Source organism: Schistocerca piceifrons, chromosome 2 (assembly GCF_021461385.2).
Source record: "Schistocerca piceifrons isolate TAMUIC-IGC-003096 chromosome 2, iqSchPice1.1, whole genome shotgun sequence".
Classification (NCBI taxonomy): Eukaryota; Metazoa; Arthropoda; class Insecta; order Orthoptera; family Acrididae; genus Schistocerca; species Schistocerca piceifrons.
In genome coordinates this window covers 965,542,504-965,564,099 of record NC_060139.1, presented here as the reverse complement: position 1 = coordinate 965,564,099, position 21,596 = coordinate 965,542,504, and positions in this window count along the sequence as shown.

The following is a 21,596-nucleotide window of genomic DNA, read 5'->3' as shown; positions in this document are numbered from 1 at the left end:
GCATCGCCGCCCATCCGGCGCAAATAACAATAGTCGCTTCCCTGTAGAACACAATCAGCGATTGTCGAGAGTGGAGGTTCAGCTTCCGTGGAGCGGTCGTACAGCGCCGACGTTGCGGCTGCAAAAATACATTTGCGGTATTTTTTTACCATGGAAGCAGTGGAACGTCAGCGTTGACTGCGTTGTGTTAGTGAATAACTGGATGGCTAACTTTTCCGAAACCGTGTGTCATGACGTGAGACAATCATTACCAGTGACCCAATGGTTACGGGACAAATAACGTGATCTGGATCAAATCTTAGTGAATACGCTAGGCGAAAGATAGACATATGTATTGAAACGTCCCTTAGAAAAATTTATGAATGACTGTGCTGATAAACCTCTTACATTATTAGCTTTTCAAACAGCAGCGCAAAACTGAACGTACTTAGACATTACTCTCTTTACTTATTCTGATCAACACTAAACTGACACACAATATTTTTAGCGCAACGCAATCTGACTTTTAATAGTCCCTAGAAAAGAATGGCCCTGACTAACAATAACCTATACCTATGAATCACTTACGTCACAAAAAGCTTCGTTACTCAAACTACTGCAATACAGCGAGCGCCAATACTGCCAGCTAAATAAAGGATTCTAACTACTGAAGTCACTAACTACTGATAGCCATAGTTAGCAAATGAAAGATTTTGATAAAGAACAAACAATGTATTTACCTTAATAGTGTTCAAAAGTCTATCATGACATCCAGTCTAACAAATTTACTGTCTCTGATGGACACACGTCCTGATCATCCGCTCTCAAAACTCCGCCATCTCTCTCCCCACATCCACCACTGCTGGCAGCTCACTTCCAACTGCGCAACGCTACGCGCTGTTAACAGCCAACTGCCCAACACTACAATAGCGACTATTCCAACAATGCCACCCAGCCACAGACTGCACACAGCACAGCCAGTGAGTTTCATACAGAGCGCTACGTGGCGTTACCAACATAAAAACCGAAACAGCCTACTTACAATATGGCTGAACTAAGTCTCACGAGTGTGTAAACATTCCATTGAATATCGTACCGCTACACCGTCAAACAGGTGCATCACGAATATTGACGGGTAAGCTTCCAATTGTAATTGGTAATGCCAATAGGATGGATTAATGGTAATTACAAGAGCATGTCACATGTCTATACTTATAATGTCCAATTTAAACATTGGATTTTACGTTTTGTGCTCCAAGTGACTCAACTGAGCGATTAACACTTCAACAATAGTATTCATCAAACTTCACCTCGGCACGTTATTGAAGAGCTAATCAACAGTTACGTCGATTGTATGAAAGATTTGTTGTGAACAGTGCACCCCAATTTACTCCGTTTCATAGTAGAATACATTAGCATCTTATCAGATAACTGTGGACTAGCGCTGTGTGAATGTTTTCCCAGTCTGCCACAACTAACGAATATTTCAGGCTTTTATGTTCAGCTGCCAGTGTAAGCACCAAGAGGACAACTGCTGCTGTTTGTTCGTAATTTCCGTCCTGTGCACGTGAAGATTCTTTTAAATAGTAAATATTATAACGATTATACTAATAACATAGTGTCAGAAAGACATTTGTAACGTTTTTTCTGGTCTTAAATACGTATTTGGTCCAGTACTACGACGCATATTACCTAGTAACTTCAACTTTATTTTTGTTTATACATTTCAGATAGTCAAGAAGACGTTTATGTGACTGTAAAAGAGCGCTTTCGTAATCCATTTAATTCCTCTTTTTCTGTGTTTGCATCAATAGCTGACAAAGCTAGTTCTCTGAAAAAATGCTTGTTTGCTTTCTGGCACTAATTCCTATTTTCTACTTTGAAATTATATCCACAGCATGTTTAATGTTCACGTTTACGAAAAAGTTTTCTTTGCTAGCCCATAAATGTGTTCAATGAGGAAAGAAATAAACAAGGCATGCTATCATGACTTGTGTCTTGGAATGTCGAAAGAATAGAACGGAATGGAGATGTGCCTCCACGCAGAACTGAGTTCTTGTTTTAATAGACTATCAGCGCACCAGTGCCACTGTACTTTACACGTCTTCTCCCTTTGCAATATTGCCTGTGAAGTGTCATTCAACGTATGGCCAACAATAGCAAAAAAACAATAAATTCATTTTTGAAAGCGTGTTCCAACGATTTGCAGCTCAAATAATGTTACCAGCAGACAGCTATAATGGTATTAATGAGCATTTAAAGTAATGCCTGTTGTACAGTTGCCCAAAAGAACACATTATAAATAAGGGAATTATCTCAATAGCCTAGACCCTGCAAAACGAATTCTTTGCTTCAACAAGTATGTAACTCATGTTTTTAATAATAATAACCTAATCCCTGTAACATGTACATGCTTTTTAAACAGGTGTTTCACTTATCTTTTAACACACAGTTTCACATTTTAACACTAAATTACTGCATCTTTTTGCAATAGCCAATTTGCTTCATTTTACAGAATATTTCGTGTAGGCCCTCTCTGTGTCAGATTTTCAAAAATAACCTGCTTTCATTTTGAAGTTTTGAAAGTATATAAGCCAACACTATGCATGCAGTAAACTAATAATAATACTAGAATGCCATGCAGCTATTGCTTTTATTTATCAATGTATCGACCATACAGCAGGTCTAGGTCATATTTGGTACAATCTATCTCTCAGATTCAATCACGAGCGAAGTGTGAATAATAAAAAATATTATGTGTATGTACTGGGTGATCAAAAAGTCAGTATAAATTTGAAAACTGAATAAATCACGGAATAATGTAGACAGAGAGGTACAAACTGACACACATGCCATGGGGTTTGATTAGAACGAGAAAAATACCAACGTTCAAAAAATGTCCGACAGATGGCGCTTCATCTGATCAGAATAGCAATAATTAGCATAACAAAGTAAGACAAAGCAAAGATTATGTTCTTTACAGGAAATGCTCAATATGTCCACCATCATTCCTCAACAATAGCTGTAGTCGAGGAATAATGTTGTGAACAGCACTGTAAAGTATGTCCGGAGTTATGGTGAGCCATTGGCGTCGGATGTTGTCTTTCAACATCCCTAGAGATGTCGGTCGATCACGATACACTTGCGACTTCAGGTAACCCGAAAGCACAGACTGAGGTCTGGAGACCTGGGAGGCAAAGCATGACGAAAGTGGCGGCTGAGCACACGATCATCACCAAACGACGCGCGCAAGAGATCTTTCAAGCGTCTATTGGGTCTGATAAAACCCCATGTCATTCCAAGCATGTGTGTCAATTTTTACCTCTCTATGTACATCATTCCGTGGTTTATAATGTTTTCAAATTTACACTGACTTTTTGATCACCCGGTTCATAATACCGTCTTGTAGAGAACTGGAATTATGTTAATATGGCAAGGGCCTTTTCTTTAAGTGCTCGAAAATCTGGGCAAAATCTTTGTTCTGGAAAGAAACGATCAAGTCCACCTGGTGCTCTGAGGAAGAACGATCATGATCCGTTTTCTACATAAAGCTTTTTTCTTCTCCATTTATATATCAACTTATAACGCTGTAGCTTAATGTTTCTCGCTTTCCCGCAATACTTGCCAGTTACTCACACACTGTAAACGGAGTTCGAACTGATACTATGTTTGACAACAAAGCAAAGAAACTTGAGCCACATTATGCATCCAAAATAGGCTGGAAAATCGGTAAGTTGAGCAGAAACATTCGCGTGCTGCTGTTGCCGAGAATGTGTATGAAGTTATTTCTTCAGTGAAATAAAGGCATAATGAAAATGAACGTTCCAGTCCTGTGTAGTATACAAGTATAAGGAAAAAAAGTGTTGGGACGTTATTCTGATTCTTCAAAAAGATTACAGGCCTTGAGTCTCGTTGCAGGTGTTTATAAGTGCTTCCGATTGAGATATTATCGGAATCTTCGATTCTAGAAAAGCACGGATTAATTAAGTAATTCTGTCAAATGGCTTTCTATGATACAAAATCTCAATAGACTGGACGTATTAGTGTAAATCCTGCGATGCGAAGAAGGCCAAAATGTAGTTTCATGACACGATTCTTCCTATGTCTATAACATGCGTATTAATGGAGATGGGCAAATACAGGAGGTTCTGGTAGGTGAACCACCATTCTTAGCTTTGCATCACCAAACACTTCTTATTACTATTAATAAGACATTGCTTACTACAGGCAAACTGTATGTGGGGACTAGAGGAAACCATAACACCAGACAAAACAAACGTAAAGGAGAAACCGCACTTAAAGCGCATCAATATATGCAGCCACTGAAAGGCTGCAAGTCACATTATAGCATTCATGATAGCAAAGCGGCAAACACTGATGAGCCAAAACATTATGACCACCCTCTTAATAGCTTGTTCGTCCATCTTTGGAAAGAAATACATCAATGATTCTGCGTATCAGGGATCCGACAGTTTCTTGCTAGGTTTTTGGAGGTATGTGGCATTAGATGCTTACGCACAGCTCATATAATTCTCGTAAATAACGGCCGCTGATATGCGTAAGCGGTGATGGCGCCCGAAAGCGACCCAGATGGTTAAAAAAAAAGTTCCAAGCACTATGAGGTCATCCGTCCCCTAGACTTGGAACTAGCTAAACCTAACTAACCTAAGGACATCACACACATCCATGCCCGAGGCAGGATTCGAACCTGCGACCGTAGCAGCAGTGGCTGACGACCCAGATGGGTTCCATAGGATTTACATCAGGTGAGTTCTCTGCAATGCTCCTCAAACCACTGTCGCACGATTCTGGCTCTGAGAGACGCACGATTTACTGCTCAAAAATGATAAGCCATCGGGGACGACATCAAGCATGAAGGGATGCAGGCGGTTAGCAGCTGTCAGCGTGTCTTAGATTACTGCCACAGGTCCCATGCTAGCGCAAGACAATGTCTCCCATAGCGTAATACTACTCCCGCTAATCTCCGTCCGTGGGGCGCTGCACGTTTCGAGCCGTCGTTCACCTCGGTGACGGCCCTTGTGGAGACGACCATCAACCTAGCTTCCACTGACCGATTGTAGAATCCCGATGGTTCCGTGGCCACCGCAGTCTTAACTGACGATGTCGTTGGGTTAACATGTGAACACGTAGGGGCTGTCTGCTGCAGACCCCCTTGTTCAACAATATATGATGTACGGTGTGCTCCGAATCACTTGTCTGTGCACCATAAATTGTGATCTTTAGGCAGAGATGCCATAGATCACCATCAATCCTACATTCCAGAGCAGACAAGCCTCCGTACCCACCTTCGGTGAAGAGTCGCTGACGTCCAACCATTTAGCGTCTTGTGGAAGTTTCACTGTCCTATCTCTTTCCGTAGATGCTCACAACAGTAGTATGAGAATATTCGACCAGCTTCGCCGTTTTCGAGATACTCGTTCACAGGCTCTGCGTAATAATAATCTCAATGGATTTCCCAATTTGAAGCCCATATCTTGCTTAGGGCGATCCCCCGGTTCATTGTCTGCTTTGGTTGGATACCCTGTTACCGCATCATGTGCCTGCAACGCTACCAGGCGGCAGCCAACGTCATGGTGGGTAGTGGTAATTATGTTTTAACTGATCACTGTACACTGCATTTGCAGTTCCGAATAGGCAATGTGAAGCGACTTGCCAGGCTGATGAACAATATGTTGTAAAAGTTTTAAAGCATGAAATGGAAATGAGCGCTTGGCGTCATTGGCCGGGAGGCCCCTTACGGTGCAGGTCTTATTACATTCGACGTCACATTGGGCGACCTGCGCGCCGGATGACGATGATGACAACACAACACCCAGTCCCTCAGCGGAGAAAATCCCCGACCCAGCCGGGAATCGAACCCGGGCCCATAGGACGGCAATCTGTCACGCTGACCACTCAGCTATTTTTTTTCTTTTTTTTTTTTGGATTCGAAAGCAGGTCTCCTGCCCACTTTTTTTAAAAAAAATCTTTTTTATGTATATAGATACCAATGTGCGAACAGTCATAGTTAATCAAGCCTGGAAAACTAAAACAGAATGAAGACACCATCGAAGATATGGAACATAAATAACATGAAAAGAAAGCTTCCACATCGTAGTTAGGCTTCTCAGCGACTGCGCCCACTGATAAAGATTGTTCAGTATATGCTCGTTTGTAGTTCGTTCTGACCTCATCTGCCACTGCCTGGAACATTCCAGCTGCACGGCGGGCTGTGAAAAGCACTCCATAGGTAGTTTGCGAAGCACTGTCGATATCTGGTATGCCCGGAAATAACATGATGTCTTTCTTGCAAATAGAGCCAGAAGTCAAGGAAATTCTTGTGTCCGTCACGACAGAGGTAATGGACCGCATGTCCACGTACCCAGGTGACGGAGTTGGTTCGAGTCTTGGGGTAAAATGTCTCATCCGGAAACAATAACGTGCGTGCAGATATATGCTCCGGCCTAACCCGCAAGAGATAAGCCAGCATCTGCCGCAGTAGGTGCCAAACCGGTTCCACCTCTCCACAGCTGAGGTGGTGCTCGTCAGAATCTACGTATTACAACCCACACAATTGGGAGATTCTGCCATGTGGATATTGTAGAGACGTTCTTGCGTCACCAGCTTCCCATTAACGACTACGTACCATTGGGAAACAACATCGGAATCAAGCATGGCATCGTGTACAGTCTTCCACACCACGCGCCACCGTACGTCAGGATATTTTAGTTCGACCACATTTAGGGGGCGGCGTTGCAGCATGTCATGATATAGGCGTCGAGTTGTGTGGCCATTTGTGGTGTCGTGAGCGCTACACTGCAATAACTTTGTTCTAAATAGAAACGTCCTATATAAAAGAGGGGCGCTGGGATGTCCTGTAGTGGCACCGGCGCTCTTAGTGAAGCAGGTCGTAGTGCCGTCAGAAGCAGACTCGTGAGGCTCGTAGGACAACGGCGCAGCAGACATAAATGTGAGCTAACATAGAGGGCAATGGCCCTATCATGGACGTTAACTAGGCCGAGACCACCTTTTTCCTTGGGGAGGGTAAGAGATACATATCTGTAAGAGATACATATCTGTAAGAGATACATATCTGATCTTCAGTAACATACCAGCGGTGACGAAGTACCCCAGGGCCGCCATAATGCTATGAGCCAAGGGTTGCGGAATGGGTAGCGTTTGGGCGACATGCGGTATGCGGGACGCAAGGTATACATTGGCATAATACGCCCGCTGAACGATGTTGAGGGATCGCAAGCGCTGATTTGCAAGTCCGGCCCTAATTTTGTTAAGAAGGCGTCGATAATTGAGCGTCGTCGCGCGTCGCATGTCGTTCATGAAATCTAAGCCCAAGCAGCGGACAGTATCACTGAAGCGTAAGGGGGCAATGTGTTCCTGCGGTAGCCCAATCCCGATGCTCAAGGCGACAGACTTGTCAACGTTAATTTGGCTACCAGAAGCTGTACCGTAGGTTGCAATCCAGTCCAATGCCGCGGCCATATCGTCAGCTCCACGTATGACAATCATCGAATCATCCGCATACGCGGTGCAGCGATAGATGGAGCCGCCGAACTGTATCCCAGTGAGCCTGTCTCTGAGACCGCACAACAAGGGTTCTAAGGCCAATGCAAATAACAATGTTAATAATGGACATCCCTGTCGTACTGATCGGCGGATCGGCATGGGTGCCGTCAGTCTTCCATTAACAAGAACTCGAGAAGTTGCCCCATGCAGAAGGCGTGTCAACACTGTGATAAAGGGGTCGGGGTATTCCATGCGCCGTAGAACGGCTGTGAGGAAAGTGTGGCCCACACGGTCAAAAGCCTGGCTAAAGTCGATAGACGCCAGGGCTGCCGGCAAGCGCTCACCCGTGCAAGGGAGATGAGATCTCTGTAACGACATAACGCAGTTCTGATGTTGTTGGGTCCCCCCAAGGACATCTGATCGCTGGACAGGACGTGCAATAGTGTGGCGCGAAGACGTTCTGATAGCAGCCTCGAGAAGATCTTGAAGTCGCTGTTCAGTAACGTTAAGGGGCGATAATCGCGGACATGATTCCGTCCCTTCGGCTTATGGATGGGGCAATCAGTCCTTCCAAGAACGGTGCAGGCAACGGTATACCCGGGGACATCAATTCCTGACAAATTTCAACCCAACACGGTACCAACAGTTGTTTAAATGCTCGATAGAACTCTAATGGTAATCCACCGATTCCTGGTGATTTATGGGGAGCACCTTTACCAATGGCGTCGAGCACTTCCTCTTCTGTCACTTCTCCCAGTAAAGTCGGTACCATGTCTGGTGGAACTGTACCTTGGACATGTGCTGAAACGGTGTCTACCGTCGCCATATCAGGGAGCACTGCTGAATAAAGTTGAGCGTAATGCCCATAGAAGGCTTCTGCTATATCTGCTTGTTCTGCCACGTGTCGTCCGTCGTCCGTTATCATGTCGGTTACCAGTGCCCTACGGCGTCTCCTGCGTTCTAGGAGCACGTGGTGCATAGATGGCCTTTCTGATTGTATCATGTCGGGAGCACGCGACCGTATAACAGCGCCTTGTAAATGATGGCGTGCTAAGGAGACGAGCTGCGCTTTCGCGCGATTGACTATGATCTGCCTGTCAGGTGAGGGCTCCATAGCAAGACATTCCCGTAGGACGGTGTAATAAAAGTTTTCCGTGCTCCTCCTCCGTGCCGCCGCTTCCCGGCCGTAAGCCATGAAGGTGCGTCTAAGAGCAGGCTTCGCACATTCAATCCACCAACTGAGGATCGATCGGTAACGATCACGACGCTGTAAGGACGCGTTCCACGACTCTTCGATAGCACCTTTACATGCCGGCTCGTCCAGATGGGCGACGTTCAGTTTCCAGGGGGGCCTACTGCGCCACACACGTGCAGGTTGGAGGGCAATGGTGCAAATATAGGCTGTGTGGTCGGTGAATGCAGTGGGCCAGAGCTCTGCTCCTCTCGTCGCCGTCGAAAGGGTGCTTGTGACGTAAATCCTGTCCAACCGACTTGATGAATGACCTGTATAATGGGTGTAACCAGGAGCTGGGCCATGGATGTGGCGCCACGTGTCGATCAGGTGGAGGTCACGCACTAGCATTTCCAATTCCGCACACGGGACGTGATGTGGCTGTTGATCAGACGGAGATAATGTACAGTTAAAATCTCCTCCGATCACCATATCGTCTATGCTGCCCATAAATAGACGCGTAATATCTTCCAAAGAAAAGCGGGCCCGATCTCTCCGCCTCCCTGATCCTGAAGGGGCATATACATTGATGAGTCGGACACCGTTGACAGTTACTGCCGTGGCTCTTGCACTCGGTAAGTACAGTACGTCCGTAGCCGCCAAGCCGTCCCGTAGCAGGATAGCCACGCCACAATCGGTAGAAGAGGCGTGGGAGATGTGGGCGGTATATCCGTAGAAGTCAGGGAAACTAGCGACACATACTTCTTGTAAGAGGGCCACGTCGATGTCCGCCGCATCGAGCATGCGTTGTTGCATTGTCAGTTTGTGTGGTGCCCTTATCGCATTGATATTGATGGTGGCAAGGCGAAAGGTGTGCTGCCTAGTCTCTTCATCTAGGGTAGACGCCATGGCAATCAAAAATAACCGCAAGAGATGCCGGACCCACCAAACCCGTTACAAATTATGAGTCTTTGACGCCAGGAGGCGCATCCCCTATGCCACCCCCTCCTCTGTCACCCGTTCCCTCTCCAGGAAGTTCCTCTACATCGTCCGACCACAGTGGGTGCTACACGATGCTGTGTAGCTGATCGGCACCCAAATCTTTCTCACGTACGTCGTCTTTGGTAGAGGTAGACGGAGCGCCATCCACCGACGCGACCTGCTGCATCTGTGGTGCAAGTTGTAACTGGGCACTCGTAGTATGGGCAAGTGAACCGTCTACACCACTTAGATCCTCAGCAGGCGCATTATCCATGCCGTCGGATGAGATGTCACCTTCTTGACCGACCGTGTGGAGGAGGCAATCGTCAGAAGGTGTCCGCCGACGTCGCTTGCGTCGTCGAGGCGAACGTTGCTTTCGAACGTGGACATCCGTATCCGAATGTGGGAGGCAATCCAGCGTCGTATCACCTTCCGCTAGGAAAGCCGCGGTCGGGACAATGTTCGCGTCCACGTCCATCGCGTTCTGAATGTGATGTTGCGTCTGGATTCCGTGGGACTGTTGCTGCTGTTGTTGCTGTGGAGGGGGCGACATATGGGTTGGTATAGGGGGTCCTTCCTCTTCCTCCGTTGGTACTTCTGACGTCGATGGAAGTGTCTGATCGCCCGCTTCGTCCTCATCTATGGTGCGCATCGTCGTCTGAGCGTACGTGAGGGGCAGGATTGTCGTCCCCGTCGGGGAAGCGGAGTCTCCCACCGGTATCTGTGTAATTCTGCGTTGTAAGCAGCTCGATCGAACATGGCCTTCCTGCCCACATCCGGAACAGGTACGCGGTTGACCGTCGTACATGATGATTGCATGACAGCCACCGATGTTCAAATAGGACGGCACATGTTTCTTGAGCTCAAGTTTAATTTGGCGCACACCATTGTTGGCCTTGTACGTCGAGAAAGTTTGCCACTTTTCTGCAACGTGGCTGATAACATTGCCATATGGTCGGAAGGCGTCCTTGACAACTTCCTCTGGGACCTCGAAGGGGAGCTCAAAAACCCGAACAGTCCTTAGGCCCATGCCTGCATGATCCACCGTCACGGCACCGATATGCCCGTCAGAATGTTTGAATCTGAGTGAGTTCGAGTATTTAGACACCACTGTCGCGCAGACCTCTGCACTGGTCATTTTCACATAAACCACGCTCGCCGTTATAGAAAAATGTATTCCGACGACAGTCGCCGGATCTAAACGTAGATCGTCGCGTATGAACTATTTCATAGGCTCGAGGACGCGCATGATCTGGTTGAAAAATAGTTTTGATCGTATCGTGGCGCCATGTGTGTGCCATAGTCGCACTGAACGTGGAACAAATACAACTCGCGCCGCGCGAAAGTAAACACAAGCAAGCGCTCTCGGTCGCGCACGGCGGGGCGCAGCGGACGTCCTCGCCCCACCGCAGCCGAAAGCAGACTGCTATCGGAGCGTAAGAACCGACGATGACAGCCTAGCTCTGTTGAAGTGGGCTATCCAATAAAGTGCTTTTTTAGCAATCTTGGCTCGTGAAGATTTCTTCAGTTTGCAAATCGTTATGACTCAACGTCAAAGATATAACTGTACTTTTGCAAATTTACCTCAAGTGAATATTCTACTATCTATGGTAATTTCATTTTTATAATGTTTTGAACAATGTAAAAACAATGTAAAACTCACTCTTGTTCCTCTTACGTTTCGAGCTTTTACACTAGAAGGTCCTCTGTATTTTGTTGGAGTTATTATATGATGAAATAGTGATGAGATGTTTAAAATGCGCTTTTCCATTTTGATTTGGTAATAGGCATATTTAGTACCATACTCCACTAATCGAAAATCTTTTATGTAATTTTCAACCTCTTAAATTAGTTGGAAGCGGTCGATTTGGTGACACAACGAGCCCGTTATCATTTCAAAACTACAACGTACATCATTCGAGCCGGCAGTTTGTAATTTTACTAAAGTCCGAACATAATTAATATTTTCATGCAAAGCTGACTTTTTTGCGTTAATTGTGACAACTATACGGTTTGGCCTCATTAAGCTTACTGTTTTCCAACTATGGCCACTGGTTGTGACAACCTCGAAGATCTGACTGTAAAACGTATATTGCGGCACTAAAGGTAAACTTGCGCCATGTCATTAAATTTAGCAGAAAAACATTTTACTTTTCTAGTCAGCTATGTGTTGTTCGTCTCCTTTGTCAGAAATTTAACTTTCAAACATTTGACTTTCAAATGACGTATCGTCACGTAAGAGAGGGCTACGTTACAATAACCAACGGAACTAAAGTGCTTGGTCTTTTAAGAGGTACCGTATCGAAGATTTATACTGCATGCAGGTAAAGCGGAAAAACATCGTCCTCTAAGTCATAACGTAGACGAAAGTACTTCTTGAGCAATCTTGAAAGACGGCCATTGAAGAGGATATGACGAAAAATTAGAGGACGACAGATGCAAAGGTAACTGCAGAACTGAGCGTCGTATTCGCGAACCCTGTCAGCACCAAAACAACACAAAGGGAGCTCCATATGCAGGGAACTGCTCGGGGATCTGTAATTCCCAAACAAGTCATCAGTGATGCTAATGCACGTGGTATCGAGGACATAAAACCTGGATCACGCTTCTTTCACACGTTTCCAAACTTCTGGTCGAGTTTACACGCCAAGAGTGAAGCATGCCAGAGGTCAGATCACGACTGAGGCAGACGTATCACGGTATTCCATGGACCCCGTGGTTTCTCTGCAAGGACGCATTAGCGCCAAGGATTAAGTGACAATTTCGGCTGATCGGATCCATGCCGTATTACAGTGTTTGTTCCCCAGTGGCGATGCTGTGTTCCAAGAGGACAGGACCACTGTTTACACAGATCGTATCGTCCAGGACTGACTCTGGGAGCGCAAGGATGAATTTTCGCATCCTGCCTGACCACCAAAGCCGACACATATCGGTATTATTGATCCTCTGTGTTCTACTTTGGAAACAAAATCCATGACCGCTATCCACCTCAATCATCGTTGCCTGAACTTGCCTCCATTTTTCAGGGAGAATAATAAAAGATTTCGTTTACGGGACTTGTATTTTTCTACTACGAGACAACTGGAAGCCGCTTAGAATGGCCACGATTTTCCTACGCCATATTAGGCTTGCCAGTGTGTCGTGTTTGTGGTTTTTCCATGCTTCCGGCCACCCACTGTATTCTAATATGCACCAAGTTGTTGTCGGTGATATTTGCGTTCACACGGTAAAAACGCTGCTACTTGTTGCTGTTGTGTTCTTCACTCCGAAGAATGGTTTGATTCGGCTCTCAGTGCTAGTCTATCCGTATAAGCCATGTAATCTCCACATAACTGCTGCAGCTCACATTCATCTGAACCTGCTTATGCTATTCATGCCTAGGTCTCCCTCTAGAATTTTAATCCTTCAATTGCCGGCCGCTGGTGGCCGAGCGGTTCTGGCGCTACAGTCTGGAACCGCGCGACCGCTACGGTCGCAGGTTCGAATCCTGCCTCGGGCATGGATGTGTGTGTTGTCCTTAGGTTAGTTAGGTTTAAGTAGTTCTCAGTTCTAGGGGACTTATGACCTCAGCAGTTGAGTCCCATAGTGCTCAGAGCCATTTGAACCATTTTTGAATCCTTCAATTCCCATTCGTTTGCCTGCTTAGCTGGGTGGTAACGTGCTTACCTCCTACGCAGCCGCCCCGGGTTCGATCCCCAGCAGGGATGAAGACTTTATCCGTTCATGAGATGAATGTTGTGTTGTCCTCATCATCATTTCATTCTAATCCCCGTCGCACAAGTCGCCCAATGTGCCGTTGACTGAAATAAGACTTGCACTTGGGGGCCGAACTCCTCCGGACGGGGCCTCTCGGCCAGCAATGCCATACGCTCGTTTCATTTCAATTTAATCCTCCATCACCAAACTGACTATTCCTTGAAGTCTCGGAATATGTCCCATCAACTGATTAGTTCCTTTAGTCAAGTAGTCTCATAAGTTTGTTTTTCCCCCAATTAGATTCAGTAGCCGCTCATTAGTTATTCGGTGTACCCACGTAATTTTCAGCATGCTTCTGTAACACCACGTTGCAAAAGCTTCCATTCCGATCTGAACTGTTTACTGTCCACGTCTCACTTCCGTACAAGACTATATTCCAAACGAAGATGTCCAGTAAAGACTTGATAATACATAAGTTTATACACACATAAAAAAACTTTTGCATCACCTGGGTTCCGAGAGTTCCGGAACCTGTACAGAAAACTGGAATAGAAATCAATATAAACTTCAATTTCTCCCTTTTTATTGCTCATGAAAACCACACATTGCATGTTGTACCACCATACAGCGAGACCTTCAGAGATGGTGGTCCCGATGGGGTCCCGATGGCTCTACACACCGGTACCTCTAATACTCAGTAGCACGTCCTCTTGCATTGATGCATGCCTGTGTTCGTCGTGACATACTATCCACAAGTTCATCAAGGCACTGTTGGTCCAGATTGTCCCACTCCCCAACGGCGATTCGACGTAGATCCCTTAGAGTGGTTGGTCTCTCACGTCGTCCGTAAACAGCCCTTTTCAATCTATCCCAGGCATGTTCGATAGGGTTCATGCCTGGAGAACATGCTGGCCACCCTAGTTGAGCGATGTCGTTATCCTGAAGGATGTCATGCACAAGATGCGCACGATGGTAGTGCGAATTGTCGTCCATGAAGACGAATTCCAATATGCTGTCGATATGGTTGAACTATCGGTCGAAGGATGGCATTCACGTATCGTACATTCGTCACGGGGCCTCTCATGACCACCAGCGGCGCACGTCGTCCCCACACAACGGTACCCCAAAACAGCAGGGTATCTCCACCTTGGTGCACTCGCTGGACAATGTGTCTAAGGTGTTCAGCCTGACCGGGTTGCCTCCAAACACGTCTCCGACGATTTGTCTGGTTGAAGCCTTATGCGGCACTCGTCGGTGAAGAGAACGTGATTCCAATTCTGAACGGTCCATTTGGCATGTTGTTGGGCCCATCTATACCGCGCTGCATGGTGTCGTGGTTACAAAAACGGACCTCGCCATGGACGTCGGGAGTGAAGTTGCCCATCATGTGGCACATCAAGCAGCCTATTGCGCACAGTTTGAGTCGTAACACGACGTCCTGTGGCTGCACGAAAAGCATTATTCAACATGGTGGCGTTGCTGTCAGGGTTCCTCCGAGCCATAATCCGTAGGTAGCGTACATCCACTGCAGTGGAACAAGGCATGTCAACGACAGTTCCTGTCTCTCTGTATCTCATCCATGTCCGAACAACATCGCTTTGGTTCACTCCGAGACGCCTGGGCACTTCCCTTGTTGAGAGCTCTTCCCGGCACAAAGTAATAATGTGGTCGCGATCGAACCACGGTATTGACCGTCTAGGCATGGCTGAACTACAGATAACACGAGCCGTGTACCTACTTCCTTTTGGAATGACTGGAACTGATGGGATGTCGTACCCCCTCCGTCTAATAGCGCTGTTCATGCATGGTTGTTTACAGTTTTGGGCGGGTTTATTAACATATTTGAGCAGTCAAAGGGACTGTGTCTGTGATACAATATCCACAGTCAACGTCTATCTTCAGGAGTTCTGGGAACTGGGGTGATGCAAAACTTTTCTTTATGTGTGTACTAGTTGTTAATAAACAGAAGCATGTTTTCAGAAACACGTTCCTTGCTATTGCCACTCTGGAGTTTGTATCCTCTCTACATCGGTCATCATCATTTAATTTTTCTGCCAAAATAACAGAACTCGTCTACTATTTTCGTGTCTCGTCTCCTAATCTACTCCATCAGCATAACCTAACTTAATTCGACTACAGTCTATTGCTCTTGTTTTACTTTGGTTGGTATTAATATTGCACAATATTTTCAAGACACTATACATTTTTGTCAACTGATCTTCAAAGTTCAGCTGTCTCTGACAGAATTACAATCTCAACGGCAAACCTCAAAGTTTTTGAATACATTATGGGAGTGATAGTGATCAATGTCCTACAGATATTTACTATTAATAACAGACTTGATCACGATTTATTTATTACGGTGACCGGTTTCGACTACTACTGTGGTTATCTTCAGACCAATGAGTAGGAACCTCTTTCTGCTGGAGAATCACTACTCACTGGTCTGAAGATGACCACAATAGTGGTCGAAACCGGTCACCGTAATAAATAAATCGTGATCATGACTGTTTTTGATAGTAAATATTCTCAAAGTTTTTATTTCTTCTGATTTAAAGTCGATTCCCTTTTCAGATTTCTCCTTGGTTTCCTCTATCACTTGCTCAAGGTGGACGCAGATTGAATAATATCGGGAATGGGCTAAAAACCTGTCTCACTCCCTTCTCAGTTACTGCATGCCTTCCTTGTCCTATCAGTCTTACAACTGCAGTCTGGCTTCTAAGTAAGTTGTAAATTACTTTTCGTCTCCGTATTTTAGCGCTGTTACCCTCAAAACTCCAGAGAGTGCACTGCAATCGACACTGTCAAAAGCTCTCTCTCAGTGTGTAAATTTTATAAATGTAGGTTTTCCTATTTCTAATCTGTCACATCGTAGGGTCATTATTGCCTCGCGTGGTCCTACATCTCTCCAGAACCCAAACTGCTCTTCCCCGAAGTTGAGTTCTACCACTTTCCCATTCTCTTGTACACAATTCGTGCCAATGAGGGTTCTGTAACATTAACACCTGTCAGCACATGCCTTCTTTGGAACTGAAATTATTACTTTCTGTTGACGTCTGAGGGTATTTTGCCTGTCACGTATATGTTACACACCAAGTGGAATAGATCTGTCACTGATGACTCTCTAAGGGCTCTCAGTAATTCTGTGAGAATATTATCTATTCCAGGGTCTTGTTTCTACTTAGGTCTTTCAGTGCTTTGTCAAATTTTACTAGCAGTATTTTGTTCCTCATCTCATCTTTACCTACTTCCTCTTCTTCTTCCATAATATTGACATCAAATTTCTCTCCTTGTATATAACCCCTCCACCTTTCAGTAGTCCCCTCTTTGCTTAGTACTGGCTTGCTATCTGAGCCACTTATATTTATTTTTTTCTCGTTTCTCCAAAAGTTTCTATTAATTTTTCTATAGACGGCGTATGTTATTCCCATAGTAATGCATTTTTCTACAGCCTTGTGTTTGTCTCCTAGCCATTCCAGCCATTTTGGATTTTCTGTCACTCCTATTTTATAAACGGCTATATTCCCTTCCGCCTGTTTCATTTGCTGCATTTTTATATTTTCTCCTCTTGTGAGTTAACTTCATTATTTCTCGTGTTATCCAAGGATTTCCCTTAGGCCTCGTGTTTTTAAATTACGTGGTGGTTGATCTCCCATATCTAACCATTTATCTTCTATTGTATTTCCTGTTCCAGTCCACCGTTGCCTAATGCTCCCTCTGAAACTCTAATTTACTTCTTTGTAATTTCTACCGTTTTAATATGCAGTTCATAACCAATAAGTTATGTTTGTCTAAATGCCCATACAAAAGTTTTTCAGTCTCAAATCTGCTTTCAGAATCTCTGTCTAACTATTAAGTAACCTGTTTGAAACCGTCTTTCGCCTCCAGATCTCCGAAACATGATTTTTAAACCCAGGATTAGCGGTGACTTAATTATCTTTCTTGCAGAATTATACCAGGCGCTTCCCGCTTTCGTTCCTTTCCCAAACTCTATGTCCCATTCCTTTCTTTTTCTACTATCGAATTCCATCCCGTATCAACATTAAAGTTTCGCATCCCTCAACTACCTGAAGAATTTCCTTTATCTGATGTTGCACTCTTTCAACACAGAGCCAATACCCACTGGAAAGGTATAAGTTCTGCAGATAACTTATACTTTTGCAGTGAGTATTGGCTCTATGTCTGCTACGATAATGTGTTCACTAGCTGTTCATAGTAGCTTGCCTGCACTCCCATTTTCTTATTCATTATTAAGCCTACCAAAGGCTGTATTACTTTATCTGGGGGTTGATAACCGAGTACTGATCTGACAGAAACTCTGTCTTCCTGCCACTGCACTTCACTAATTCCTTATATGTAACTTAAATATAAGATCTGAAACGCAGAACTATGCGCTGTGAAGGAGCTAAGCAATTTAGTCACAGACTGATACTCATACAGGTATCGACGGAAAATGCTAAATTGTAAACTTTGTCGGCTGATGAATGAATGTGTGACGCTGCAGACCAACTTCACCGGTCAGCTGGCCAGGATAGCAAACTTGTGGATACCAGGGCATAAAATCTTTGCGAATTTCATTCCATGTATCCAGCTGGAAGTATCTTCGCCTCGCAGATAGGTGTCTGAATAACATATGGAGATGTTAAGTGTAGTTGGGCTCGAAGAAGTCGGTTGCAGTAATCGGCGAATCACTCGTCTGAGTAGAAACCATGTCACTATGTGACCATGTTGCCATGAATGGGTGAACCATGACCGAATACAGCATGAGGAAGGATGCGGTCGAACTAGAGAGACGACAGTATGTGAGGACCGAGCAGTCGTTAAAGAAGCAATCAGAGCCCCAGATTCGTCGTTATCATCAATCCGACGTGCAGCTGGTGCTTCACTGACAAGAAGGACCATTAACAGGAGGCTCGCAGAAAGGGGGCTGAGCTCCCGTCGCCCCTTTCAGTTCCTACCATTGACCTCTGTACATCCTGTTTTCAGCAGTGTATGGCACATTCGGCCTGGAATCTCGTTGACTGGGATAGAATTGGGTTCGATGCTCAGTTGTACGCCCCCGACAGCCGAGTGAGCCGGCACGGTAGCTCAGCGTGTTCGGTCAGATGGTAATGTACCCTCTGTAATAAAAAAACTGAGTTAACAGATCAACAACGAACTTAAATGGATGTCTTACGACGTCCGCCGCGAGCAGATGCGACGAACTAAAGCGAACAAATTAAAAATTAAAAAAAAAACAGTGGTTAGCGCGATAGAATATCTATCCCAAGGGCCAGGGTTCGATTCCCGACTGGGTCGGAGATTTGCTCCGCTCAGGGACTAGGTGTTGTGTTTTCATAATTATCATCATTTCATCCCTATATACGCGCAAGTCGCCGAAGTGGCGTCAAATCGAAAGACGTGATCCCAGCGAACAGTATAGCCGACGGTAGGCCCTAGTCACACGACATTTACATTTTAGTGCTCAGTTCCACTTCGAACAGACCTGATAACCAACGACGATGTGTCTGGAGACGTCCCAGACAGCGGTGGGACAGCAGACTGACTCTCATCCGATATGGAGCCCGACATCCAGGATTGATGGTCTGGGGTGAGATTTCATTTCATTGCTCGGCCCCTTTGGTTGTCATCCGCAGCACCTTAGAGCACAGCGGTACGTCGACGATGTTCTGCGCAGTGCTTAGTTGCTCTTCATGGCAAAAACATACTGGACTTACATTTAAGCGAGTGAATGTCCGCTCGCACACGACAAGAGTTTCTACTGCTTGCCTTCGTGCTTGCCAACCCATTCCTTGGTCAGCAAGGTCATCAGATTCGTCCTGAATTGAGAACGTCTGTAGCATTAAGTGCAGTGCCCTCCAACCACCTCGGGCTGGTTTGACTGAGGCACAACATCCCTTAGGAGGACATCCAACAACTACATGAATCAACGGCAAGCAGAATAATGCTTTCATAAGGGCCAGAGGTGGAGCAAAGCATTACTGACTTGCTCAATTTGTGACTCTCTTCCTTTTGAATAACCGATCCAATTTTTCGCAAAGTCTAATCGTTTGTTTTTCTGTACATGTACATCACACCTGCCGATTTCCGCCCCATTCAGATAATTCCTTTGTGATGTGTCCAATTTCCACACTCCGATCCATTGGATGCTAGTTTTTGTCTTTGCCGATGACGATATCGCCCCGATTATTTCCTGTGAATTGGAGATTATCTTATCTCCAGAATATTTTACCCAAGAGGATGCATCATCATTTAACAATACGATAGAGCTAAGTGCGCTCTGAAAAAACTGAGCTGTAACCTACCATTATTTTCAACCCTTGGCGGTACCAGTACAGCAAAGCCACGCTGACTGATTTTACAAGGCCAGATCAGCCGGTTGTCCAGACCGTTGCCCATGCAACTACACTACTGGCCATTAAAACTGCTACACCACGAAGATGACGCGCTACAAACGCGAAATTTAACCGACAAGAAGAAGATGCCGTGATATGCAAATGATTAGCTTTTCAGAGCATTCACACTGGGTTGGCGCCGGTGGCGACACCTACAACGTGCTGACATGAGGAAAGTTTCCAACCGATTTCTCGTGCACAAACAGCAGTTGAGCGGCGTTGCCTGGAGAAACGTTGTTGTGATGCCTCGTGTAAGGAGTAGAAATGCGTACCATCACGTTTCCGACTTTGATAAAGGTCGGATTGCAGCCTATCGCGATTGTGGTTTATTGTATCGCGACATTGCTGCTCAGTTGGTCGAGATTCAATAACTGTTAGCAGAGTATGGGTTCAGGACGGTAATACGGAACGCAGTGCTGGATCCCAACGGCCTCGTATCACTAGCAGTCGAGATGACAGGCGTCTTATCCGCTTGTCTGTAACGGATCGTGCAGCCACGTCTCGATCCCTCAGTCAACAGATGGGGACGTTTGCAGGACAACAACCATCTGCACGATCAGTTCGACGCCGTTTGCAGCAGCATGGACTATCAGCTCGGAGACCATGGCTTGACACTGCATCACAGACAGGAGCGCCTGCGAAGGTGCACTCAACGACGAACCGGGGTGCACGAATGGCAAAACGTCATTTTTTCTGATGAATTTGTAGCATCATGATGGTCGCATCCGTGTTTGGCCACATCGCGGTGAACGCACGTTGGAAGCGTGTGTTCGTCATCGCCATACTGGCGTTTCACCCGGCGTGATGGGTATGGGGTGCCATTGGTTAAACGTCTCCGCCACCTCTTGTTCACATTGAATGCACTTTGAACAGTGGACGTTGCATTTCAGATGTTTCACGACCCGTGGCTCTACCCTTCATTCGATCCCTGCGAAACCTTACATTTCAGCAGGATAATGCACGACCGCATGTTGCAGGTCCTGCACGGGCCTTTCTGGATACAGAAAATGTTCGACTGCTGCCCTGGCCAACACATTCTGCAGATCTCTCACCAAATGAAAACGTCTTGTCAATGGTGGCCGAGCAACTGGCTCGTCACAATACGCCAGTCACTACTCCTGATGAACTGTGGTATCGTGTTGAAGCTGCATGGGCAGCTGTACCTGTACACGCCATCCAAGATCTGTTTGACTCAATGCCCAGGCGTATCAAGGCCAGAGTTGGTTGTTCTGGGTACTGATTTCTCAGGATCTATGCACCCAAACTGCGTGAAAATGTAATCATATGTATTTTCTAGTATAATATATTTGCCCAGTGAATACCTGTTTATCATCTGCATTTCTTCTTGGTGTAGCAATTTTAATGGCCAGTAGTGTAATTTAAGGCTGCTGTCCCTCTTTATGCTCCTTGGGTTAGTCTGGTGCCCCTACAGAAATTTCTCCATTGTGAATGGACCTGTCGTACGGCTTGCAGTATCGTTGAGACACGCAAGCCACCACATCTCCACAAGGTCCGCGGTTACTGGGCGGGGCAGTGTTACCTAAACAATTGAAAATCATTACTTAGGAACCCTTTTTTCGCGACTGTTCAGCACCTGGGAACCGCTGGAGGAACCGCCACCCGCTTGAGGCGGCGCTCGAGCGGCGACGTCGCGTGAGTGAGGCGGTGGCCGCGTGGCTGCGCTGGCGTCGCGGCGTCGGCGCCTCCGGCCTCCGGCGTCCGCGTCAGCGGCTCACACTGCCGGCCGCCGGCCCGCAGCGCAGCGCACCAGGGCAGCCATGCCGGCCGCCGCGCCGTCCACGTCTGCGTCTCCGGTAGCCGGCGCCGCGACGCTGCTGGCCGCCGCCGCC